The sequence below is a fragment of the Augochlora pura genome, chromosome 1 (genome assembly GCF_028453695.1).
Source record: "Augochlora pura isolate Apur16 chromosome 1, APUR_v2.2.1, whole genome shotgun sequence".
Taxonomy (NCBI): Eukaryota; Metazoa; Arthropoda; class Insecta; order Hymenoptera; family Halictidae; genus Augochlora; species Augochlora pura.
In genome coordinates, this window is record NC_135772.1 from 5198399 (window position 1) to 5226013 (window position 27615).

Consider the following 27615-nt stretch of genomic DNA (forward strand, 5'->3'; position numbering starts at 1 on the left):
AGAAGGGGGGAAATGGTAGCTAATGGGGATGATAACGGGATTGTGATACTCAAATGGAGAGATACACGTGGCGTGAGAATATTATCTACGAAACACGCTCTCATCATCACACAAAGCACAAAACTTTTTCAAGAATTTAAACAAGTATTTTATAAGATTGCCATTCAAGAAAAAACGCGAGAGATGTTTCTTTAAAAAGCGGCTTATTAAAGTGCAGTCATGCCCTAAAACTGCAATACTTGTGTAGTTGGAACACTGAGCATATAATTGAAATAATAAACACAGTAGTTTGCAGATTGCAAAAAACATTGCAAAAAATTTTATAAATATAGACGAAAAAATGATTGCAAAAGATACAAGTAAATTGTGCCAGACATTAATTGGAAATACAAATTATGTTCAAGCGAAGGATACCCAAGGGCAATGAAAATTTACTCTGGAAATCAGCAGAAGGTATTAGAGAAATTGGATTGGCACACAATGTGTATCTACAACTGGCGAAAAAACTTTTCGATCAAGGAAGAACATTGCACATTGACAAATTTTATGGGGGATGATAACGGGATTGTGATACTCAAATGGCGAGACACACGTGACACAAACGTCGTGCGTGAAACAAAGGTCTTTAAGAGACCAGAAATCACGTGCGTTCCAGAATAGAGAATGGGAATAGAAGTAAATTTCATAACACGTCGGGCTCGGTTTGAAACGAGGTCCGTCGAGGAACCGAAAATAATTTTTCCCGGCGAGATATGCGATTACCAACGAGCTGAACGAAAACTACCCCGACACTGGCACCGAGACCGACACAGGATGGTCCTTGAATCGAAAGGGAAGGAAAGCTGCGGAACGCGTTGGGTAGGCAGGTAGGCAGGCAGGCAGGCAGGCAGATATTGAGCTCTATATTTCCATAAGCTGATATTTACGCGGCAATATACGCGGCCGTGCCCGCTACTTTATGGGCCTCGTAAATATAGCGGGCCGCCGGGAATTGGCTGGCAAGGCGGCCGCGTTCTCTCTCCTTCTGTCCTCTGTCTCCCTTCCTCGCTTCCTTCTTTCCCACGTCCCTTCTTTCTCTCTCTCCACATTCCCCATGCCTGCTTGCCTGCCCTCATCCGGCACAGAGACATAAATCGCCGCCAATTGTAAATAATACGCGACGTATGCTGATCTCCGTTTCTACGTACGAACGCCGCGCCGCTACGCCGTGTACACGTCCACGTATGTTCTCTCTCGTCTCCTCTCTCTCTCTTTTTCTCTCTCCATTCCCAACCGAACCGCGCGTAACTAGCCCAAGAATTCCAATCCAAAGAACTTTCGACGAATTCGGCGAATCGTGGTCGCGAGAAACGACTGTTGTACCCCATAATGGCGGTCACGCTATCTTGTGAGCAAGTTCGAGCTGAGCACACTGCTACCGTGTTACGAACTCGTATGCCTCTCGATAGAGAAAATCTCTGAGGAAAACTATTCTTATTGATGTCTTGAGAGTCAGCTTGTCCGGAGTAATCCAGTGATACCGAGAAAAGAGCCGGACAGACTCTCAACCAAGAGAAGAAAGGACGAATTTACAGTGCGTGGCTTCAGGCTGTCGTGGTTGTACGGAACTTGCAAAAGATTTAATTAGAGAACTATTCGACAACCATAAGTATAATGTTGAGAAACGACTGTCGCGAGGAACGACTGTTGTACCATAATGGCTGACTGCCATTAGAAACGTTGGGCACGGTGCCTGCAGCTTGATGCCGTGGGGACCAATTTTTGGGCCAGCGATGGCGAAAAGAAAGAGGAGGATTCGTTTAATATCGAACTGACGAAACTGAAATCACCCCTAGGAAATAACTCGGGTACCTTGGGTTCGCTAAGCTCATACTACAACTGGCTGTCAAATCCCAGCCGACTGTAGCCCCTGAGGAAAATCGTTATTGTCGAGACAATCGCATAATTAACTAGAGTTCCTCGTCAACATTTATTACGGTATCTCCATTATTTTAATTTAATTGAATTTTCTATCATCATTGGGAAATATTCCATAGAATATAGAGTTTTCAATCGCAGATATTTCAACGCCTTTGCTATGATACGGAATATAGAATTCGCTATAAATGAACGTCATTTCGATGCTCATACAGCGAGATCTATACAAACGCGTAAAATGCAGCATTTTATAGCGTTCGCTGTCCGTCGTTAATATCGGCGTTCGATGGACGTAACAGATGTAACTGCTTGTACGCATTGCAATTATGTTACGCCATGTATGCGCGTTGCAACCTAACGGTTGGAAAAACGCACTGTTGGCCGCGAGATCTGCATTCCGATGCAACACTTGAACTAATTCGCGAAAGAAGCCCACCTCGTAATGGCAACAACCTTGTGTTGCATGCGAACTATTTTATGCTCGCGTACGTAACTCTTTTTCCATTTACCACGAACCTAAAGCGTAAAATAATGAGAATGTTTAACTGCTATCGAAAAATGTAAAGAGAAATAGCTTGGCACGAATAAAAATAGAAATTCGCGCAAAGATCTGTTGCTCGGCGATAATAAAAATTAGCGACGGTCACGCGGCGGTTGATAAATTGAAATAAAAGGTATCCCGGTATCTTCTTCTAAGCTGACACCTCCGCTATAACCCGATGTAATCTTTTTAAATCGATCGCCGCGGAGGCAGATCATCCCATAAGATCTTACTTGTAGTCTGACTTTGGTTGGCAGCCGGTGATTATCCGTGAAGTAGGAAGGGGCTGATAGATGGGGGTGCTTCCCGTCGATATTCTCTACCGCACGCTACTACTTTATCATCCCTCGGCACCCGATCGTCCATCATTCGCAATCACTTCCTTGCGCGTTTACTCTCGGCGAGGAGCCGCGATCAATCCAAATTTCGTTCCACTGCACATCTTCGAACGTTGCATCCATTTTCAATTTTCTGGCGGCGCTCTCGCTGTTGCTGTCCTATTATATCGTTACCATGCTTTCAGGATATTAGAATTTGTTTCGATAAACTCGCCAACTATTTAGCGTTTCGCAATTTGACCACCCTATGCCCTCGAATGATTTTCAAGTCCATTAAACTGTGACATCTACGCTGATAATTCTCAATTTCTTCGCTAAACTTCGAAGCAATTAAATTTGAATACAATATAAATATTTATAAATCTATATAACTGAGAGGATTGCAAATTTGACGCGTTATATAGGTTGAATAGCTCGACGAAAACGCGTTTGCACGCGTATAATCAATGTGAAAGGGGTTAAAGTAGATTTTCCGAAACGAAGATAGATGAAGCCGTACTTGGAAAGTAGTTAGAGAGTAATTTTAGATTTTTCGGTAATCCTAGTTCGGCAGTCCTTCATAAAAAGCGATATCTTACGGGAGACCCGGCACCATTTATCTCACAGTTTCTTGTCTTCTTTCTACTCCATTTACCGTTACGTCCGGAACATTAATTTCCCCTTATAGCCACGAAGAGTCGTGTTTATCATTAGTTCCCCGCCACTTAGCTCTGGAAAATATATATAAGGCTTCCTCTGACGGCAGGTTATGCCTACATCGTATGTATAAAGTCTGCACGGTACATAATAATTTTCAGACTGAAAACTAAATGATCGAAAAAAGCGCGCAGCTGCTCGCCATAAGTTCCCCGAATAAGTATCTTCAAACGTTGTAATAACTGTCAGAAGGGGAGACGATGGAAAGCCTGATATACAAGGCATGGCTGTGCGTCGATTTGTTCCGAAAATCTCCTCCGATGTTTCTAACGCTTTGGAGAGTTGGCTACATTGGTCCATGGTTTTTAATTACACGCGTGCGACGATCGTTCATAAAGATGCAATAGAAAATAAGAATTAAGTCTCGAATCATACTTGTCGATTTGTAAAAGCATTTCCCCTTTCCACGCAATAAATTCGAGAATAAAAATGGTTTTACATTTCGAAATAATTAGAGCGAAATATTTATGACAATCGGTATACAAACGCTGGAAATATAAATTCACTTCTGACGAATACCTTGGGTATAGCCCGTGGATAATAATACCGTTCGCAAATGATCGACATTAGGATTTCATATATCCATTTCGCATTCTTCTGATTTAGTGGAATTTCTGTCGCAATTTCTCTCTTTTCTCAGGCCCACTGACGCGTGGTCTTCCGGTGTATTTGAAGTACTAAATAAATTCCAGAATATAAAATACGGCTACCTAAAGTTAATAACCCAGAGAATTTACGACCAAGTACATCGTCAACTTAATTTTATTCGCCGTACGTAACGACGCGTGACTAGTTGATGGTTAAACTCAGAATCTAGTATTCAGTCGACATCAAAGCATCCTGCCTGTAAAATTTATGCATGCTCTTCGGTTTCTACGAATTTCATGAATTTCTTATTAATTTCACAAATATTATTAATGAAAAACTTACCAATTTAGTTGTAAATATTGTAACCCACGTATGTAATCCACATAAGTGGATTTTCATTAATATTTGTGAAATTCATCAAATTGTTGTTTGATGGCCGTGTCTCCTGTCAGCGAGACGGTTTTCAGCCGGCTGGCTCACAACTTTATTCGTTAATAACTCGTTAACAAAGCCGCGGATTGCATTTCGGCAAAAGAAAATTTCAGTTACTTGAAATGACCTCAAGAACCCCCCATTTCCCGATGTTAACATAATTACGGATCATCCCGTATAGACAGAGAGAGAGAACTTTTATTTGAGCCCGAATGTTAGCGCAATTGAATCATAGTTTCTTATCGAAGCTTTTCACGTGTACTCGGCTCTGTTTTTTTGTTACATTTTGCCGGAAGTTAACGCGTTCAAGAGAGAAAGGAGAGATCGCAAATATGAAAGCGGCGAGTCGATTACAGCTCGTAACAGTCGCATAAATCATTGAGAACGTCAATTTTGTGCAACAGAAAAATTGTCTCGTTCACTTGCAAGAAACAAAAACTGATTAGCATGTTCATTTTTAGCAAACCAAAGTAAGTGCACCGTAATTTTACGTTTCAAATAATCGTACAGCTGTCCGTACATTTAACATTCAAAAAATGAGTGGGTATCTGCATATATTTTCGTGATGTTTGGGTATATTCTTTGCCAGCATTATACGAAGTTGTATAATTTAACTGCTATACCGACCTACACTTATCATAGGATATCCTGAGCAATCACGAGAAATTATCCACTTTGCATGATAACATTTCCATTGACAAACGTCTCTTCTTCGCACCGACTAGAACATTCTATACAGGGTGATATACAAACTATTTCCTTCTTATTAAAAATTACAAATACATAGAGAAATGTATTCCTCAATTAAAAGCAGCAGTCCAATTTAGCTTTGACCACACCAATTTGGCCAATTTAATTAGGATCTGCAATTTTGAATACCGTTTCGATCGAATAAAATAACATTGTTCTTAGGAAATGGTGGAAACTGTCGACGCGACAGTCAAAGTGTTAAATGAAACAACGCGTTCCTCGAATCTACGATACCGTAAACACCGAGTGGCATTTTCGAGGGGGGGACAACTTGTAGCACTTCGCATAGCTCACAGCGTATACCGGCGGCGACTATTTATCTAACTATACGGTGTACGGAGTTTCGTATTTCCAACGGTGCAATCACTCGATAAGGCGTATGAAATACGCCGTACATACGAAAAGGCGTGTAGTATCATTTCCGAGTGTGCAAGCGGGAACGTATCATTGCGTGCACGAAGAAGAACAGCCGGCAATTTCTCGGAATAAATTGTAGTAGCCGGTGTCTGGATATCCCGCAGCACTTTTCGTCCACGCGGAGGGTATTTTCGTGGCATTCTAACGATGTGTCACGAGATCTACGAGGCTGTTTGTCGGTGAGCACAAAAATAGGTCTCACTCTGCACTCACTTCATCACTCAAGCTACTCGCGATAGCGTCAGCGCGCGCCTTCCCTTCTTCTTGTCGTTAGACACAACGAACGCCCGACGACTGGTTGGCTGAAAATGTCGGCGACGTCGTGCGTACCATTAGCTCGGCCGTCACGGTGTTACCGTCGGATTAACCTTAGCCGAGTGTAGCGTACACGAACGCCGCCGGTTTCATCGAAGCTATGCGTTTCAGGAACTTTACAGCGGCAGCCGGTTGCCAGAGAGCTCTCGCCTATACCCGACTGCTGGAATCTTTCTCGCGAATAGATATGCCATCGGGTGTCAATTATGGGACTGCACGCATCTACCGGATGTCCCGCGGTATTACGGCACCGAATAATCGGTGCCGCCGCCGCCGCCTTACTTCAATTTATTCGCGGCGATTGCTGTATGCTGGTCGAACACGCTGATCCACCGGCAGAAAATAGTCCACGAGCTCGCGAAATTATTCGAAGAGAGAATCGCGCCGAACTATTATCGCAAATTACGCGCGACGTGTTTACGAATCCTCCGCAGAATCTAACTTTATTGTCTCGCCAGCCTTCCCCGTTCTATTAGTTCCGATAAAAGAGAATGGCGCTCGGCAAGCTGGCCCTCGCGGAGAAATTATGAACGCGTGCTTTGAAAAATACGGATCGTGTGAAATTTATGAGAAAAAGTGGCGCACATCGAAATGATATATTGTTGCAGATTTACCAAAAGTGCAGACCATGAGAACAGAATTTTCGGTGGACCGACGATGTCGGAATCGTCCCCTCGCTTGAGACAAATGGAGTACGACTATCTACGAACGTAAGCAGCGTCTTTATTCTCGTCATCACGTTCCGCGCGTGCACGTGAGTTCAATCTTGACATTCTACGTATATATCTAAGCTATTCTTTTGTTGCTCCAGGGAACGAATGACCACAGGAAAGACATTCCGTGACCGTCTACCTATCGAGAATTTTTCCTTCGTCTCTGTTCAAAGACCGTCTTCTCTCGTCTCTCTTTATCTCTGGACGAGACTTAGGTATTTTCTATAAGCAACAACGCGTTTAACCAATTAAGTTGTTTCCGAATAATGATCAACGACGACGACATGTTCCAGATGCTATCGAGATTACCCGAATGATAATAGCTCTACGCGTTCGTTATGGCTTCTTTAAACACAATGTTAAATGGATGTTGAAAAGCGTTTTAATTGAGAAGTCCAGGAATGAGTGAAAAAAAACGCCGACGCGCGTACAAGTGTTTTGTGAACTTCATCTTTCTCAGAATTCACGGTAATCTGATAATTGACCGTACTTCTGTCTTGCAACACCATCTCGTGCTTCCCACTTTCCCACTCTGGGCACACTATCTAAAACGATCGTGAAACATTAGGAACCAAACGGCGCAGCTTAAAATTATGCTGCTCGAAGACACGAAGTCACGGCTAGCCAAAAAACCGAATAGACGATTATAAACTTGGTATCGCTTTCGAAGAATTCGTTTCGAAAATTAACGCGATATTTAAACGGAGAAGAATGAAAGCTACAGTCTCGAACGCGCGCACCTTCATTCACCGGCGGAATCATTCTACGCATGTAACATTTATTAATCGTCGCAGGCGAGTGCTATAACTCTTTGATCTTCGGAACCACGCCCTTGGACCAACGATGAATCCCGCTGGATGCCAAATAAGCGGACCAGTCAGAGATCTCTAGCGTTAACTATATTCACGTTGTCAAGTCATCCCGACTTAGTAAACACTACGACAAGTAATGTCTAAGATTTTACGGTGACTTGACTTACGACAGGAGCGGCTGTTTATCACAGTGTCAGAGTGACGCTCGTGCCGTTCGAGACGATAAAACGAATGAGCTATGCGAGGAACACTCTGAGAAATGGTGCGCCGGTCTTGAGGGCCTTTTGTTGCGACACTGATTTTAAATTAGAATTTATGGGGTGCCTGAAAACGTTCCCCGCCGAGGCCACTGTAGTTACTTGGAAAATCTATTTATCGCGATATAAAACTTGGCTGCATCGGTAAACGGTTGCTGTCGTTCCCAACGAAACGACGCGACATACATACCAAGATCTATGACACTCGAATCGACGCGAAACGAATTTCACGGAATAATCTTTTGATACAATTTTTGTGGGGGCGGACAATTCGTAATTAACAAACGCGAATTGCGGGTTAAAAATTACTTCGCAGCTTCGACTAGAATAAAATTTATCGAGGGTTCATTAGATTTAATCGAAAATTTAGAAATTTGAGAATGAATCGCCGTAACGAAAAACGACCAGACTAAAATGAGATAAAACGAAAATGAAACGAGAATCGAAAATGCTTTATTTTTCAAACATTGAACCGTTGATTCACTGCTCCAAGCATTTAGCTTAAAGAGTTGGCTGTAAACCAAGAAGCGGCGGGGATAATTCGCGAGCATTTAACGGATCTGCTCGGTAAACATTCAACACTTAACTATCTAACATTATCTCCGAAGTTTAGAAATCTTCTCCAACATCGGCTACACGTGTTTCTTTTATTCCGAGGTCTCCCTTCAAACCGTCGGCAATGCCGAAAAATGCTTTAAGTAAATTTCGACGCGACTTATTTTATTCTTTCCGCGAACATCCCTTTCGTTTGGTTAATTCCATTTAACTAAACGCGAGCTCTGGTTAATTGAACGAATGTTACAAGCGGCAGGGATAATCGGAAGACCGCTATTATACGAACCTAACCACGGTCACACGAACTGGTTATCTCCCGCCGAGTTTCTACGAATCGAGTTCCAGCGCGGTTAGAAATGTCTCCACTGGACTCGCGAATCTCTAGACAAAACTGGGTTTACGTTTAACGCGCTGGCGATAAAACAGAAATGTTAATATTCGATATAAATTGAACGGGGTGACAGGGAGAGCGTGTTATTGGAACGTTTTATCCATTTTGTCGGCAGCCTTTCCATTTAAAGCTTGTTCCGTCGATTCGACGCGAGTCACGAACTGTCAGTGCATTATTTTTGACCGCGCGTGTCACTCGTCGATAACACGACGACCGAAACAACAACTGGCAGCAGTTTGGCAGCGATCTGGGTCGTGAAAATTTCAATCATGCCGCACATTAGGGGCATTCAAATCATCCAGATTATTCGGCAGCGTGTTTTAAGCCACGCATCAATCTGTTCGGTTCAGTCGTGGCGCGTCCCGTCGCGTCGCGACGCGTCGCGATGAAAAGACGAATGCTTACGTGGATAGGTGCTCTGGCTGCTCGCCAACCTATGGTCAGTACGTTTATTCCGGCCAACTGGTTTGTGCAACGCGCGCATCGGAGGATCCGCTTTAGTCGCTGCTAACATACGTCTACGGTTTTTGTTCTCGAACGGTTTCAGGTTTATGTATCGAGTAAAACCGGGCCGCGCGTCAAACTAATCGTTTTTGGCGTTCCGTCCCGCTCCCCGATTCGATTTCTACTTGTTTGATCAATGAAAATCCAAGTGCATCCCCCGCTTGACTTCGATTTATACTGGACAGCTCGCCTCTAGCCTGTGAATCAGCCTGTGTGACGCGCGACGATGGAACAATCCCGCCTCGCGTCGAATTGATATCGGAATTTTCGGCTACGGCTTATTGATCGGCTGTAGAACAATGATCGTACCGCATGAGAAATCATTTTTATTAAAAACTATCAAAAGATTTCTTTGAAACCGTCTGGTAAAAATGGTGTCGACATTAACAATTTCTAATAGACAATACTAAGGACTAAACCATCTCGGTTCTCGTATTTGCATGGTCTCTTGGACTTTTTGTATATGCAAATACGCTTTGTAAGAGAGAACTTAACTTTTACTATTCTTATGAACATTTATACCTTTGTTATTTATATAATTTTTAATGAGTAGAGAAAAACTAGTGTCATTGTTTTGTTCTCTATTTCATCCTTATTACACTGCTTTTTGAATCATGTAAATATTGTTTCTCGTTTGGTTTTTATGAACATTTTCCCAAACCTCTTTCTCGCCTGGCACTAAAAGGGTTAAGGAACATAATGAATAATAGACATTTGTTAATGCAATAACGTGGAATATTACATGCAAGGATCGATGCATGGTTAGCCGAGCGTTCATTTCTCTCCATTAATCATGTTCATGAACTCCAAGTGCGTCTATGTAATGGCCTATTAATAGGATATAATGGCCATTGCGCCTGCTGACATGCGACTTTGTAACTGACTAATGGATTAATGTAAAATTATAGGCGTAAAGTATCTCCTTTGCACGACGACGAAACGGAACGACGCGTTAGAGATACAGTGTATACCACCTACCACGATATTACGTAATTTTCGACGTACAATAATATCTGAAAATGCAAAGCGTTCGACGTTGCCAGAGAATAGTTATAACCCACGAATTCAAAAATTATCCACGCTTTCCTAAATAAGATAAGACGTATCATCGAATGCACTAAACGTTTCGTTCCCTTGTACACGATACTAATCGCGAAACAGAAGATTTACGACCGACACAGATTAGGACGCTTTCGAACGAACACCATAAAGATCGTATCGATAAAAATATACGACGCGTTGAACTTTTGTTTCGAGAGAAGCGTCTGAAATGATTTCGAGAAGGTTTTGGAGGAAACGCAGTTACGCGCGGGGCCCCGGAGCCGTCGATTCGGGTGCAACTAGTGCAAAAGGGTGGAGGAGCACGACGTTATCCGCGGTCGAACCGGAAACAAATCATATGCATCGTCGGGTCTTGAAACCAGGTGCTAGCGAGCAGCAAACTCCTTCCTGCGGTCGTGCTAAGCTTTACATGTCGTATAAAGTTCGCGGAGCGATTCATAAAGCCGAATGGACTCTGTTGCGGAGAAAAACAATTTCCGGCAAAACAGGGAATTAAGTACTTATCTTTACGAGCGGCCGCGCAATTTTCTGAAAGAAGATACGCCGACCACCCTCGGCAAGGCACCGCAACCACCGCCGTCGCCGTCGCCGCCGCAATGGCTACCCGCCACTATCCAGAAAAATATATAGCGGCCTCGATACCGCGTTTCAACTGCATAACGCGTTCGCAGTTTGTTGACTGAAGTTATTCCTGACGGCGGCGGGCCGGAGCCGCGAAGGAAACCGGTGGTGCGATAAGGGCGAAGGAAGAGGCATTACTGCCTCGGAGATGTCGTCGTGTCATTCCATCGAACAGGTGCATTTAGATTTCACGGGTACGGCAAATGGAGAGAAATGAACCGCCGTCCTGACAAGTGTATATCGATTCGATATACAGCGCGGTTAATTGCAACGCTATACCCAAATCACTGATATTACGCATCCGTTTCGTTTATTGATAATGCAATCGCGTTGCTCGACATTAACAAGACATAAATAGCTCGAACATTGTACGCTCATTTTACCGTCGCGCAAACTTTCTTTCCGATCACGGATTTAAACGAGGCAGCCGATTGAAAACGTTTAGACGTCTAATTTACGTTTATCGCGACAAACGCGTGCTCCGTCGTTGCGTCGCGATCTTCTGGAACACCCTGTATACGTTTCTCCGACGAAGGAACAACGCGCGAAGCATCGAGGCAATTAAAGTTCGCGGCAGGCTTGAACACCGAACGGCCTTGAACGGCCACTTAATTTTGATCCGACTGTATCGCCGCAAGAGCCCGGTAGAAAGGCCCGAGAGCTCTTTGACGCGAGTACGCATAGGAATAAAGTGTCGATGGAAACGATGCCCGGCGTTGCATCGAGACATTAATAGCCTTTAGACACGGAGTATTTTATTACCGGTAACCTTTCGGTACATGCAATCCAGCAGTTCTGCAGCATTGGCAATCGTTACCGTCCGTGGGTCCACATTTCCTTCGCGGGGAACGTCGGACGATGCATACTTAATAAGCGGTTCGATAGCGTAGTTTCTTAATGCGTTCTGATCAGAGCAATTAGTTATCAGCCACGGACAGCGCGAAATAAATGTTTGACGTCGACAAAAAATACTTTTCAATCACTCACCGTCAATTCCGTAGCGTCACGCGGCGGCAACAGCTTCCACTTAAAGCCTGTGTAATCTCTACACATGTAACTTGTGCTAAATAAATCTCGTTTCCTGTTCCCGTGTTCGCACCAAATTCTGTTTTCCCCTGGTCATCGGCAAACCAGCTTCACTCCGAGGCGAAACGATGGCACGCTGAAAAATGAACATAATTTCGATTTAGAACAGCGTTTTATACAATCATGGATACAATATATAATTATACATAATCATATTTATAGTTATGTGAACTTATAGTTACATTCTATTTTAATTTTGAAAGCGTTTGTGAACCATACCGTACGGCTTTATCGCGATTCTCGCCATGTAAACCGGCTGCGATATATTGAATGAGAGCTACCTCCTCGATATTACCTTGAGCCGCGATTTATTGCATACTATAATATACTTACGATTACTTTCGGTCGGTTGTTGTCGGCGTTTTGGATAACTGATGCACTAGTATCTTCAAAGTCGCCAAAATCTCGCCCCATAAAGCTCGTTTCCTGTTCCCTTGTCCGCACCAAATTCTGTTTTCCCCTGGCCATCGGCAAACCAGTTTTACTCCGAGGCGAAACGATGGCACGCTGAAAAATGAACATAATTTCGATTTAGAACAGCGTTTTATACAATCATGGATACAATATATAATTATATATAATTATATTTATGGTTATGTGGGATTTATCTATCGCGAGTCTTCCGAACGAATATCTCGGTTGCAGAATAACTGAATTTAATAAATAAAGGAATAGATATATCTAGACTAGTAACAGTACAAACGATATTTAACGCTTCAAGGCTGGACGCTGACTGCTTAACCCTCGTACTTTTTGTCCTCTGTCGCGATCGCTTCATTCGTATGTTTACATTATCGAACTATACTTTAGGGCCGCTGCGCGCTTCGCCGCTCACGTACTCTCACGCATACGAACGCACCACAATGTTTTTGCCCGAGTTACGAATTCCGATGATACCACGACGCGGCGATCATTGAAACTCTGATCTTGTCTTGCGACCGCGGCAAGAAACTGTTGACGAAAGAGCACAACAGACACGGACAAGGCAAATTTAACGGTCGCCGTAAATTTTAAAACATTAATCTTTGTGTCTCGAATTACGTTACATCTCAACTGTCTTATAGTCTCGGTTAGCGGTACAATATATTACTAAACTTGAAATTCGGGTTACTTTGCATACGGTTGCTTTATTAAAACGCATGGGATTACTCTACTGGTACTTTCGACAATGTTCCCTAGAAATAAAGATTTATAAATTATAGAAATTCGCATGTTTCTGCAGGCACCGTAATATAATGCTATCATACGTGGTTTCCTCCATAAGCTTGAGATTATCGCACATATGAAGTTAGCGCTAAACTCCTGGTAACAACTAATCTGCAATGTGGGATAATATGCATGCCGGGGCTTGCATACAGGATGCTTCGTGAAACAGATACGCGTACAAGTTTAATCGAGCTATTATGCGCAACGGAAATCTTAGATTGTAAATCTACTTTAACAATGTTATTCGCATAAATACTTTACTAGGCCGCACGATGGTTCAGCTTCTATGGCGGAATGGTCTTTATTGCTTTTTTTAAATACCTTTTTTACTCTCTGACCTTTAACGATACTGTAGCATATACGTGTATTTTTTGTCCAACTATTACACAGTTGGATTAAGGAATAATTGTTTAAACAATATTGTGAAAATAGGCTCATGGCCGCTGCTGAACACCCGCGCACTGTATATGCTCGTCTCATTTTTCAATACACACATGCATAACCATGAAAAATGGTAGGAGTCCCCTGAGAAATATAGGTCAAAGAATTGCTGGCGTATCGTGTTGCGATAACGTGCACAGTAACTTAGTTGCTTACTATTTTCCATGCAAGAATGCACGCGATAATTAATTTAGTATAATTAATGACCAGTGATACGTCAATTAGTACAAGCCTGTTACGCGCGTTCATACTCGTTTCTTCCACGATTATGAAGCATTTTTCAACGCCATTGTCCAAACTAGAAATGTTACGAAGAGAATGTTAAAAAAATTCTCAAACCAATCGTGCATACGATTTCAATGTTTTTTCTTTTGTAATTCATTGGCGAAGGAAATCAGGAAATTTGCATCCGATGGATTGCGAACGTGGAAACATAACTTGCAGCCGACTACAATGACCATTGTATTCTGAGATCGGCAAGGAAAGAAAAAAAAGCGGTTCTCAAGTATCTACGGCGCGAAGATAAGGTTGTCGCGAAGTTTCCACCGATTAATGCGAGACGCGTAGAAATTGCTTGCCGTTGGTGCGAATCCCGGAGACGGGTTAGGGAAATAGGGAAAATAGGAAAAATAGAAAATTCCGGCTGCGGTAGACCTGATTTGTCACCGGAGGAGGAAGAGATGCTCCGCGTCTCTATTTAGGTCTGCGATAAAACAGCGGCGACGCGAAAGTACAACGAAAATGACATCGACACGAAAAACTCGTTGACGGGGGCCCTAGCCTCATCGCGCTTGTCGCGCAATAAATTAATGGCCGGTCATCATTGCGCTCATACACGCTTCTACAGGCATGCGGACACATCGTAACGCATCATTTGTCTTCTCATTATAAATGTGAGCCACCGGCTCTGCCGCGCCGTGACAGTGGGCCGAAATAAATTGCCATGCGTTACGTTTGTACTTTCGTTTTATATTTAAAATGGCTACATCGGAGAGAGGGCTCGTGCGCGGCCCTGCTACCCGGAGACAAATTGCGCATTTGCATAATGCCGTTATTTATTAATGATTGCGATACAGGTACTCCTGATGTTACATAAATACCCACCTGCGGCGTCGGCCAATCGACAACCTTCTAATTCGACGTCCGATTGCCGCCCCGTATCGAACAATTTATATACGTTTCGACCCTGATATCATTCCGAGCGTTAAAACGAGCCGTTTTGCATTTTCCTCGCCGCGTGTCTCGCCCGCGCGCCCCCCTAAAAGAAATAAGGAAACGCCGCTCCGTTTAACTGGAACGTGTTCGATGCAACTTCAAAACCGCTCGACCTAATCAAATAAAACTACCCGCGCGCACGTATTTCATCGCCAGCGATGGAAAATCGCGATGCGAACGCGATAACCTATTCCCACGTAATTTTTCAATGCCTTGCAAGCATACAATCAGAATTATGCTAATACGATTACATTGTAATTCGATTACGCAATTTAATTACAGCGTATTTCAATTACAAAGTAATTCGACCACGTTGCGATTGAATTGCATAATTAAAACCTTGCGGTTAATTTAATTCCTGATTATTTTAATTCCGAGAGTAATTCGAATACAATGCGATAGAAATACGATGTGCAATTTAGATGCAGTTCTTCAAATTGCAGCTACTGTTAGAATTTTTGTTATCTTTCTTCTATGTTTTTCTTTCGTGCACGAATTTATTTTTATTTCTTTTGACAGGTAATTTTAACCAAATTCGTAATTGATAGTTTAGAAATTCTAGGAGCCTCTCGATATACTTTTTCGTCTCGTTCGTAAATCATCGGGTTTCGCGTAGTTGGTACCGTCTGATAGCGTTTCAATCCTTTACTCCATAATAATATAATATAATACTTTGAGTTCCGTTGACAGGTAGCATGTGACTGACTGATCACAGTGTCCATCAGAGACTGTCAAAACGCTCCCATTGAGAGTACCCGGGCGCCGGCTGACGGTGTGTGGTGGTCAGATGTGACGGTGACGAATAATGAGAATATCTGAATGCAAAACCCATTGAACAATGTTTTGACAGACGGCTGACGGACAATTTCCTGCCGCCAGTTAGATGGAGAGTGTGAATCAACTTTTACGTGTTTGCATCCTATACGGGGTATCTGGTTTACATATCGACGCATCTATGCAGTAGCTGAAAAATTCGCTCGGTCATGGAGTCTACTCGCTACTCGAGATTTAAGTTCTACCTACGTAATTATTAATTATTGTATACCTAAGGATCCTGTTTGAAGATAGGAATTTTTACATTCGCGTTCACGTGCTCCGTCTAGTTTTGACCATCTTATTTGTGGTGTACCGTTTCGCGATGGGGTGAGAATCGAGCGAGCGCCGTTTCATAATAGGTACATTTAGCTTAGCAGTCGCGATCGAATTGACGAAAAGCCGGCGTGATTCAAAGCGGGACAGCGCGGGGTCTAAATCAAACCGAGGCCATCGGGCCAAAGAGAAATGGCGAATATAAAATATCGGGGAAAGATACAGAGAGGGAGTCGGAATTGCTCGTACGAGCGTGCCAGGCGTTGGAGTTCGCGCGACTTCGTGGCGTAACCAAGATATACGAGCACTTTTCCCCAAAAAAGTGTTAAGGAATTATGCTTGGCGGAGTAAATGAGATGTGTCTGCACTGGGACATAGATCACCGGCACGCTATCCATTCTCACCACCGTGGAAATAAATACGATCTTCTTCGCGAAAGAGGCTGCCGTGGAGCGCGCTGGAGAAGCAGGAGGAGGAGGAGGAGGAGGAGAAGAAGAACACGGTGCGACGGGAGGGTAAGACGAAGGAATGCCGATGGTTGGAGCGGACGAAGCGGATCCGGAGGACGGCAAGTCAGAGGGGGATAGCAAAATCGTCTCCTAGCGGCCCGTATCCCGCAGCACATCTTTCTATCCGACACTCGGGGGATCCAACGTAGCCATTTCTCTGGCCTGTTATACGCCGCCTATATACGTATCTACTACCCCCGGTAGGTACCTACAGTCAGCAAATAAATTGATCCATTACTCAACCGAGCAGTCATCTTCCTTCCTTTGCTTCTGTTCGTCCGCTTCGCTCCCGTCGCCGCGCCGCGCCGCGCCTCCGCCGTGTCCTCGCCGCGCGTCCTCGCGCCGAGCCTTTTTCCCTCTTTCAGACTTTTCCGGGAACGCTGCCAGAGATTCGGTAAAACCCCTTTCACGCCCTGCTGCAAAGACGATGATACGCCGCGGTTTACTCACCCGAGTCCGTCTACCCCCGGCAATCGGGAAACCGGTGAATTGATGGCACTTTGGAGGAATTCGTTACATCCGCCACTAAATTGATTGCAACTACTCAACGGCCCCGAAACCTCTTCGTATCTCGTCGCCATTAGACTGCGGACATTTCACGGATTTACGTAATTCTGATTCACCGACTCGATAACCCGCCAATTACGGATTAACGGATAACGAATTTTTACGAAAGTTCGTCCGCGTTGGCTGCGTTAAATGGCCAGAGAGCTACAAAGGTGTTTCAGGTAAATGAATTTCTACGGCGCGTCTTAAAAAGATGCGGAGAAGCATATTATAAACACAAATGTGATAAAACGTGGACGGAAAGGGGAGGGGGAAGTGTGACGAGGCGGACGCATTTACGGTATGAATACGCGTCAAAGATTCGGAAGGGGAGGCGGATGGCCGGTCCTTTGTAACGTCGCGCGAGATATAAAAGAAAATAGATGTTCGTCATTAGTCAGCGAGAGTTCCGGTTCCTCGTTTCTTTTTTACTCCGACGGTATTTGTCAACAACTATACTATCGCACAACGTCTTCGTCAACGCGTGCCCATGCCGGCGCACAATTCGTTACCTTATATTTAGTTTCTGCGTTCGACGCAATCAACGTCCGGATCATGCCTTAATGACTCTCTCGCGTGCTTAATCCAGGATAATTCCGTTTCGCTAGATCATTTTTCTCGCGTTGAAATGATGTACTGTTTTCATTGTTTCATACACTCGTTCGCGTTCGTTAATTAAACAACGGATTAGTTAACACGCACGGGACTTCCTGCTTTATGTAACCAGCTAATTTTCAAGATGCTCAACGAAAGTACGTCGTTTTTTATTTTACGTAACGCGATTACTTTTAGAAAATTATTTGCAAGGCCGTCGTCCTGGCATAACCGAATTTTTCGCCAAGATGGCAGAAACCGAGCCATTTAAAAAGAGCGATCGTCGAATTTGTAAAAATCGGAAAGGACGAGGTCGCAGATTTTACGTTCTGTCGCGTGTAAAATTGCCTCTTTTTTTATCGGGCAGCGTCGAACGATTAAACCTGTAGTTGTTTGCATATCCGGTTTATGTTTCAATCTGGTTCCATCAATATGAATAAACACCGGTACGGGGAGATAGCTTACTTCTGCATTAATATGTATTGGCAATAAATCGATATCGATAATTAAAATCTGTACCTGCCGGTGGGGGCCTTCGGGCGTGAGCGCGTTTATATAAAAGTTCAATTTGTTATATGTAACTGTACGAGATGACTATAAATATTGCGTTACCCTTTTTAACTGCGATCGTAAATCCGCGTGATTTATGCCCGGGAGCCGTCTGTAAGAGCGCGAAGGGGTCGCGAGATTCTGTGTCGTTTGACTGCGTCGTTGGATTTTCATATTTCTTTCCGCTAAACGGCGGCCGTTTCCATTTCACGTTACGTTTACGTAACCGATGATAACGCGCATCAAGATAAATTTAATGAACTGATAAATACGTCACGAAATTTCGTCGGGGGGTGTCGTGAAAATATGTTCTCTAGTTTTTTTCCACGACAGTGCCACACGCATTTGTAACCGTTAATCGGATCCGATTAACGTTTCCACTGTCATGCCGGTCGCGTAAAAGCGACACGATCTTCCTAGCAAATTTCAAAAGCATTTCTTTAACGATCCATTCAATTATTCAGTAACGTTTCCTTAAACCATACGAGAATCCGTTACGATCTATGCAGTGAATTACGATCTTTCGCTAAGATCTGCTAAGCACAAGAGAAGTGCAAAAGTAACTACTGCAATAAATCTGTTTTATACTATAAAATAAATACGTTATAGTCTCTATGATAATTCTAAAATTAAAAATTCTGTTTAAAAAACGTTGCACGTATTGTGCTCGTTCAACGATTGCATATTCTCATAAGGCATAATGAAAGATGATGGAGATGCATATTACTACTACTTTCCCTATTAATTAAAAAGGTAATGGTTGTTGGCCACGCGTCGGTGATTAGATCATTCCCACGAGTGTACCGTAGATTTTCTGCAAAGTAATTACAAATTGCAAAACTAAGAAAATGGAACGATGTAACACTTGTTAACAGTAACACTTCTTTGCAAGAATAAGAGAAATTATTAGAGGCTCCAAATCTGTTCCACAATATTCTGTTTAATATATTATTACTGCTACTTTAATGTGCTATATTATGTACACCACATAATCCGATATACTATAGTTTCAGCAATAGAAGAAATTCGTTTGTTGTGCTGGCGCAAGAGGTATCAAGAAACAGCAATGGTTTGTCAGTTACATCTCCTCGGGAGGCGGCCTAAACGTGCAAAAACATTCGCAGTCTAGCAGCAACGATGGAAGAGACCATCACAGAAGGCTATGGGGTTGCTCGGAAATCGAAAAGAATTCCGGGGCCACCGTGGTCGCGGCTCGCATCTGGAATGAATTTTTCGCAAGGCAGCATGGCCGACGAGTATCGCGTCTCTATGGATCGGCCTCGGCCGAGTCGAAAAAATATTTTCGCAGGGCGGATGCGTACGGTGTGGCGTTGTAACGGGGCCAACGAGTTTGAACATCAGTCACGAAAAAGAGGGATTAAAAAAAAACGAGGTGGGAGAGTGCCAAAAAAGTCCAGGAGATGGGTTGCCCGAATAAGTGGGTTGAGTGAGTGAATGACAGATAGACAGCAACCAGACAGGAAACTGACAGCACGGCGACGGGCTGACAGCTTGCCACTCTGCCGAGCGTTCGCAACATCGAGAATTACCGGCTACCGTACGTGTTGATCCTTGTCCCATTCATCGACAAAAAAGTGAACGAACCTGCGATTTTGTTCTATCGCGTCGAACGGGATCAATGATCGTCCTCAAGAAAATCGTCCGCGATCGCTCGCCGTTACTCTTTTTCCTCACAATTACTCGAATAATCACTGCGAAAAACAGAATCTTACCGGAAAAGCTAATAGATTCGAAATACTTGAAAAAGCAACCATTTTCCAGGTTCTATGGGCGTTGGTTTGCAGACATAAATCAATCTCAAATTGATACTCGTTTTACCGTGCAATTTAGAAGGGCGTGTTCTAATTGTTGCAGTCACTGTAATTATATTTTATACACCGATAAATGATACGTGCCAGCTGTTTCATATTTTAATACTTTATTCGTACTTTCCTGTAAAAAAATGTGAGAATATCGTCATATTTTTTCGAGAACTGTCACATTTTAATTACAATGTGTAATAACATTCGTGAAATGTCAAAGCTTCCTGTTTCTTCGCTTCAGATTATTCATTTAATGTTGCATACGCACATAAATAATCGCACGCGCATTATTCATGCACAAAATTGTCTATTTTGCATAAAAACCCGCAGTCTAATAATAACGAAGCATCGAACATCCTGTTCTATGACGCTTCGAAAATAATAACACGCGATTAGTACACGTCATATCGTTTAATTAACCTTCCGGTATCGTAAAGTAGACACTTTCAGCTTCAATTTAAGCTACCTGGAGTCCAAATTGCTCCACGGGAAAGTGATTGAAAACTCGCCCAAAATCCAAAAATGGGCCCCAGACGGTCTCATACCCCCGATTATTTGATTCAAAAAATCATAAAAAAATCCCAAGTCGTTTTTCGGCAATGTAGGTTTCGGTATCGTAAAGTAGACACTTTCAGCTTCAATTTAAGCTACCTGAAGTCCAAATTTCTCCACGGGAAAGTGATTGAAAACTCGCCCAAAATCCAAAAATGGGCCCCAGACGGTCACATACCCCCGATTATTTGATTCAAAAAATCATAAAAAAATCCCAGGTCGTTTTACGGCAATGTAGCTTCAGGTATCGTAAAGTAGACACTTTCAGCTTCAATTTAAGCTACCTGAAGTCCAAATTTCTCCACGGGAAAGGTAGTTGGAAACATATTTCGAATTACCTTTAGATTTTGTAACGCGATCGATGCGTTTAGAAATGTTACAGACGACGTCTCGTCAATTTGGAAAATATATTTTCAAAGTTAGGGAAAGTGGGTCGACTCGTGTCAAAAAATCAGTTTGCAATTCGTGCCAACGTTTCCTCGAAATCAGCGAGCGCATACGTTTTGCAATGATTATTTCAATTCCCGAATGAACAACACAACTTCTTGACACAGTCATTGACTCTGTACAAAACGAATTACAGGGATAACGATTCCTGCACGGACGTCATCGGTCGGAATAGGAGCGGCGGTTTCATGAAAGTACGGGTTACTGTCAAAAGTAAACCAACGTAAGGTATACTTATGACTACAAATTGCGTATAATTCCGACGGCCGTAACAACCTAACAACGGGTCGGTACATAATTATTCAGCGTAATCACTAAGACTCCGGAGCGCTGCACTACCTTTTAAAATTGCGCTTAAATTACAGTCATATGGCATTTGACGGATATCAGTCACGTGTCCCGTGCTAAACGCACATTCAGATAAGAGCAAACGTTCGACGTATCGCTAAAAGTGTAATAGGCACGACGTATTTAAGAGTCGAACGTAAAATTGCTGAAAAAATATTCGTGCAAATCGCTTGTTTTTCTGTGCGATCCTAGCGAGAATAGTAAACAGATATACTGCTCGCTGTTTTACTTCGAATAACGCGATCAGAAATGAACAGCTATTTTTCTTCGTAGAAATTATATATATTCTTAAAAACAAAGGTCTAGCCACGCTCTGCTCGAAAGGTAATAGAAGAATTTATTCGAATAATTGCAGTGCTACATTATTTTTATCGTCGCGCGATATGATCTGCGGAAAAGTTATTTTAATATATGACCGCGATCTAGTCGAACGATTCTATTTGATTCTAGCGAATACTAAAATGTTCTTAAGCGATGGAATTTATCTTCGAATCGGCTTGGTCCTCGAACGCTTTTTATAATTTGTACGTTTACTCGAGATAATAGACACTATTAAATTGGTTAATATTTGTTCGCTGCTCGTTATTGCGGCTGGAACGGGGCTCCGTGCAAAATAATATGTTGGCTACGTAAAAGAGGTGTTAATCAAATTTTATACTTTATCTCTAATATCAGGGTCTGCAAAATTGTTACGTAACGTATGTTAGAACAAGCTGCACATGCGCTGGAGCGTAACGTTGTTTTACGGATTCTTGAATCGAACGAGCCCGGGCTTCGAAGAAATTCTGCCGCTCGATTAACTTGTAAACTCGAAGGGTAACTAATTGCAAATTTAACCGTACGATCGCAAATTACGAACAATGCAAAACCACGGGAACGAGGATGTTTAAATGCATGAGCCAGATAAACTAAAAATATCCGTGTAAATAATTTCAGCGGGGTCGTGTTAGTTTCCACAGTGACTCGAGTGGAAACAATTAATGAACGTTAACTTTAATGAACGCTTGTAAGTTTATTTAATTACAACGAGACTAAACGTCGCACGATTTAATCAGTCCGTGGACGTGCTCATTAAAATTGTGCGAAAACGGAAGTGCAAGGAACTCACAAATTGCAAGGCGTATATGTTCACCGTAAGACGCGGCACAAGCGTTTTCACCACTTCGTACACATCGCGGTGCTTTGCCCAAAGAATCCGGGAGAAATAATGTTAACTGACGTTAAAGTACCTTTAGCAACAAATGAATCGTGCTACTTTTTCACGTATCTGACAGAATTAAGTCGTATCACGATTTCTGCTTATTCGGAATAACTTGGAGAAAGGCAACCTGCCTCGAAGAAGGATCTTTTCGATAACACAATTACTGAAACCTGAATTGCAGCTTTCGACACTTGGTCGATGCAACGCGGTGCACATCGGCAAAAACTGCCAGCGATGTGTAACTGGTATTTACAGCGCGCTGAAATATTATAAGTGCAAATATTACTCGGCGCGGAAAGGTGGATGAAGGTAATCATACCACGTTGATTTTGTTTCGCAAGGATAGTTGCAGCGCATTCACGTCAGACATGTATGAACCAAAAACACTGCGCCTGTGGCAAGGGGCGCGAAAAGCGACAGAAAATTCGCAAGAAAACGGAAAAGACAGTCGCGATTAATACCCGAAGGAGACTTTTGCACTCGAGCAACGTTTAGTGGAAATGACTATGGCGTGACATGTCTTTAATTAATAGAACGTATCGTAGGGCAATAATTCAAGTTGCAAAAACGGCGAATGCTATGCAGATTGATTGTCAGGTCGGCGAGCGAGGAAATGAGGGATAGAGGGACCGACCGGGGAGATAAATAGAGAAAGAGAGAGAGGACGAGAGAGGAGGATGCAGCAAAAGAAACGCGAGTCAAAGTGGCCATCTCCCCACCAACGATGGTTTCTCTACTCTTTTCCCCTGGCGTGCCCCCCGTTCCTCGTTCCTCGTTCCTCGTTCCTCGTTCTCGGGCAGGCAGGTGAGCAGCGAGTCCGTGGCGCGGGTTACCATTATGTCTATAGCCTTGAATTAAAATGCCATATAATGACACAGCTAAGCAACCTGTATAATTTATGTCCATAAAAATAAAATCATAATTACAGAGGCACGGACTGCGAAAAGACGGTAATAATATGGCTGGCCGCCGTGCTCGTTGCGTGTTCCGCGCGTGTATATCGCCTCGGCCGTTGCTCGGTTCTCTGTATTGCTGTTGTTGCTATTGCCGCCCATTGTTACTGTTACCTCTATCCTGTCGATGTCACACATGTCGGCATTGACAGGCTCCGTCGCGGACGTCGTTGTCGTCCATTTTCCAGCGAACGTTCAACGGTAATTTTCATAAATTCGCCGCGCTGCCAGGGAGTCTTAAATGTTTTACGAACCGCGACCACGCCGGCGAAACAATCGACCGTCATTTACGAGCGGTGACTAAACAAAAAGTATTAAACGCATTGCCATTCCTATCGGCCAGGTATTAACATGTTAAACAAATTGATTTATATCGCCGGTACGCGAAAAATTGGAAATCGCACCGGCGCGACTCTTCTTAGAAACGTGACTTCTTCGAAACGAGAGATTCGGGAGAGGAATGGAACTTTCCTTTTCCTAAGAATTATTTTGGTGGCTGCCGTGGCAATAACGAGCGTTTCCGTAGACGTGTATAGTAAACGGATACGCGAGAATAGTTTCATGGAACGGTGTAAGGGTAGAGTAGGGGGGTGCAAACGAAAAAATATTGAAAAAGAATCGCAAGAAGAATTCGCAAGGAGTCGGGACGTTTACCGTCAGCTTAACGTCGAGATCTTAAACTGCTTGCCGAACAACTGCCGAGTAAGGAAAATTAATAAATGTGCCAGAAAAATTAATGGCGCCGAAAACTCGACTTCGGCGACATTAATCTTACGTGGCAAAGTGGCAACGGGTTTTCCAAGAGACGCGAGCGGCCGGCGGTGCTCGCGCGCGCGCAAAAAGAAATCGTTTCAGCTCCGTTTCTCACCGTCCGTTCGTAGTGCAAATCGTCATGAGACTCTGAAACGCGAACGGAAAGGCGATGTGAGATCGCGTTGATGAATGCCTCCATTACACGAACACCGCTAGTTACTCCTCGGAGATAAACCGCCTTCATTACTCACTTTCTGGCGTGACCTTATTCCCCCCTACGGTCCTCCTCCTCTACGGCTCTCTCTTTCTCTCCTCCCTGTTCCTCGGATCCCCACGACCGCCGCCACCGGCCCCCTCTAGCCCCCACGAGCCCCCTGCAACCCCCACCGCCGCGCCAGCCTTTGTTCCTTTCTCGCTTGTACCTATTAAGCTAATGTGAATTAATAACAGCAGCTTTTTCTAGTCAACGGCCGCTTTCTTGCAACAATACCGGTGTTTTAGTACATTATAAATTTCGACCTCGGAAAATATATAACTGTGACGTGAAAGCGAGCGCGCGCGCGCGCGCCCGAACGCCCGAGCGCACGTCAAGGGGTGGCACACCACTCTTAACAGATTGGATCGTTTATCTTCGGGCTCGAACCAGCATTATGTTAGATACGTATTAATGCGACAATGCAATTATCAGCGGCGGTTAGAGGCGAGAGAGCGAGCGAGCGAGCGAGCGCGCGCTCGCGTTCCTTCTCCCTCGGCCCGCGTGTTCTTTTCCTTTTTTTCTGCTTTGTCACGGAGAAGCGATAATTTTTCACCGCTGATTTATGGGATGATTATTAAGAAACTGAAGGTTTATTAGCGTTTGTTAATGCGAAGTGTGCACGCCGATAAATTTTCAAATAACCGCGATACGATACCCCGGCCTTCATGCCGGCAATAAGTGTTGAACGATCGTGCAAAGAATGTTATGAAACTTTCTGGCGACGAAGCACGCTCCGAACCGCTAACAAATGTCCGTGCGTTGAGGCTGCTTTGCCTTTTTGTAGGCCGTATTAAAGCTATCGGTTATGTTAACCCTCGTAACGCGGGCCTTTTCTAAAATATACCAAACAAGAGTTTATTTGCACATTCGTTCGACATACTTGTTATGATTGAATTTGAAACGCGATCACCCGGCTCGCTTTGACTGTTTTTCAATCATCGATATACGTAAAGAGAGAGAGGCTCTACAATTTCTTGCGAATAAGCAAAAGCTAGAGCGACGACACGACCTTTCTAAGTTTGTAGACATTTATCAATATCGTGCGAGTAAATACGCGGCAATTACGCCTAATGGGTCACGTTGCGCGTTTAACAAAACCGGCGCGCGCTTAATTGGATATTAAATTAATGGGCGATACCTGCAAATCAAACAAAACAATATAAACCCGGTTAAAAGGGAAATCATGATTTACAGTTGCCGAGCGGCAATAATGCATCTTGATAAAGGACTTCAAACCCCGCACTATTTGCATTAATCGGAAAGAAGCAGATATATGTATATGTACGATATATCCCGGCGCGAAGATGTATGCGTCTGCACGTGTTAACGATGGCCACGTGACTTTTTTATCGAGAGGTATTTACGCCTCGTATTATAATTCCTGATTTGTAGATACATGTTCAAACGAAGCTTAATTATACAGTCAATAGCAATTTGCAGCTGTCTCAGAGACAACTTTACGAATACATCAATTTTGTTTATTCCGTTTCGTGCGTCCGATCATTTTTCTGATCTTTGCTAGCCGTAAACGAGACTGGTTTCGCTAACAATACTCGATCTAACATCGGTAGAAATTCATTGGTGTTCGAAGGAAGCGAGGTGGGTGTTGAATTCTGGATATTCACAGACTGATTCCAAACACACGTTTGAATTGTTAAGCACACAAACATTATGTCACATTACCTTGATGTAATTTCGCGTGCAAGCAAACACAGTCAAATATCAAACAGTGATAAGAATGCTGGTATTACGTCGTGTTTGATGCAATAATATCCGAGGAACATTTGCGTGTAATTGCGATTCCATTGATTGCTGCGAACACCGATTTTGCAATCTTTAACTATTAAACTTTGCTACTATTCGACGAATAAGTTTTATATAAATAGCCTACGGTGGCCATTGGGCGAGATAACCGTCATCCATGGACTTGCGACATAAACAGTGGTATTTTACAATTGCTACTAGTTGCTCTTGTGAGTAATGTTAACAGATAACTGGTAGACACGACGAGACAAACAGTTTGAGTCTAGGTAAACGTACGTTCACCCAACAAAGCGCTTGAACCATTACGTTCAATCATGATAACATCAGGGACCGTCATTTCTCCGTGATCAAGAATAACACCGATACCATGCTTATAGTATCTCGGTGGAAGAATACTTACCACGACGTGTTGCAACCGCCTGCTTGGAAAGGTAATAAGGCGAATCCATTCATGGCCATTGCCACATTGAGCACGATATCTTCAATCAGCCAAAGAATCCTAGATTCAACGAGGATAGTACTATCTTCAAAATTGTCCACGATCTGCAACAAACACCACAAGTACTGTATCAGATTGTGAAATGCATTATGTTATTATACAAAAATATTTACTCTTTTATATCGATACCGACACATTTCCCAAGATTTTCACTTGGTCAAGTTGATCAACACTTGTTCGGAGTTTGAACTTATTTATTTCGCCGAAGGTTGTTTCGCACAAATACAGAAGTTGAAGGCGGACGCGTGTTTTTGGAGCACGATGTATGTAGCGGGAAGATGTAGTTTTTCTCTATTTCTGCTGGGAAGACCGAAAATCACCAACGACGTCACCTCGGTCCTCCCTACCCCTTCGACCCAAGGGTGGGTGTGTTGCAAAGGGCTGCCCAATCGCGATGGGCCCATGGCAGTGACGCGTAGTCGCAAGGAACGATGTTTGGGACCGAGGAGATGGCACCGCGAATCCTTCGAGGGGGTCCCGCGGTCATCGACAAGTCGCCAACATCTGGCTGCAATATTCTTAATTGCCCCGCGTCCCAAACGTGCCGTCTTTCGCGACTCGTGGCGTGCCATGTGCATTGGGACGGTAGATTCGGAAAGCACGGGTGACAGGCCCACGCCGTAGCCAATTTCAGAGGTCCCAAGCACATGGCCCGCCGCCATAAAAACCCGACTAAGCAGTCCCAAACTGTACTTTATAATGTATATTGGATTAGTGCGGTAGGACGTAGCAGTCCTACGCCGCTGGCTGCGCCCGATATTCCAAGCACGCCTACAAAAAACAAAACACAGGGGAATACGTTTCCCGCATATGCGTCTCGCGTGTATTCGCTGGATTCATTTTGGCCGGGACATTCCGCTGTCAGCGCGGCGTTA

General features: G+C 43.5%; 1 long non-coding RNA gene across 4 annotated transcripts in view; it reads right to left on the reverse strand.

The window, feature by feature from the left end:
• LOC144471930 (uncharacterized) overlaps positions 1-27615 on the reverse strand; it is a 113835-nt gene that overhangs the window by 52768 nt on the left and 33452 nt on the right. For all 4 annotated transcript variants that reach the window (XR_013494359.1, XR_013494360.1, XR_013494361.1 and 1 more), the window contains 3 exons: positions 26642-26784; positions 12329-12502; positions 11897-12071 (listed from right to left, as the gene is read on the reverse strand). This is a non-coding gene — a long non-coding RNA (uncharacterized LOC144471930). The remainder of the gene's footprint in view (positions 1-11896; positions 12072-12328; positions 12503-26641; positions 26785-27615) is intronic.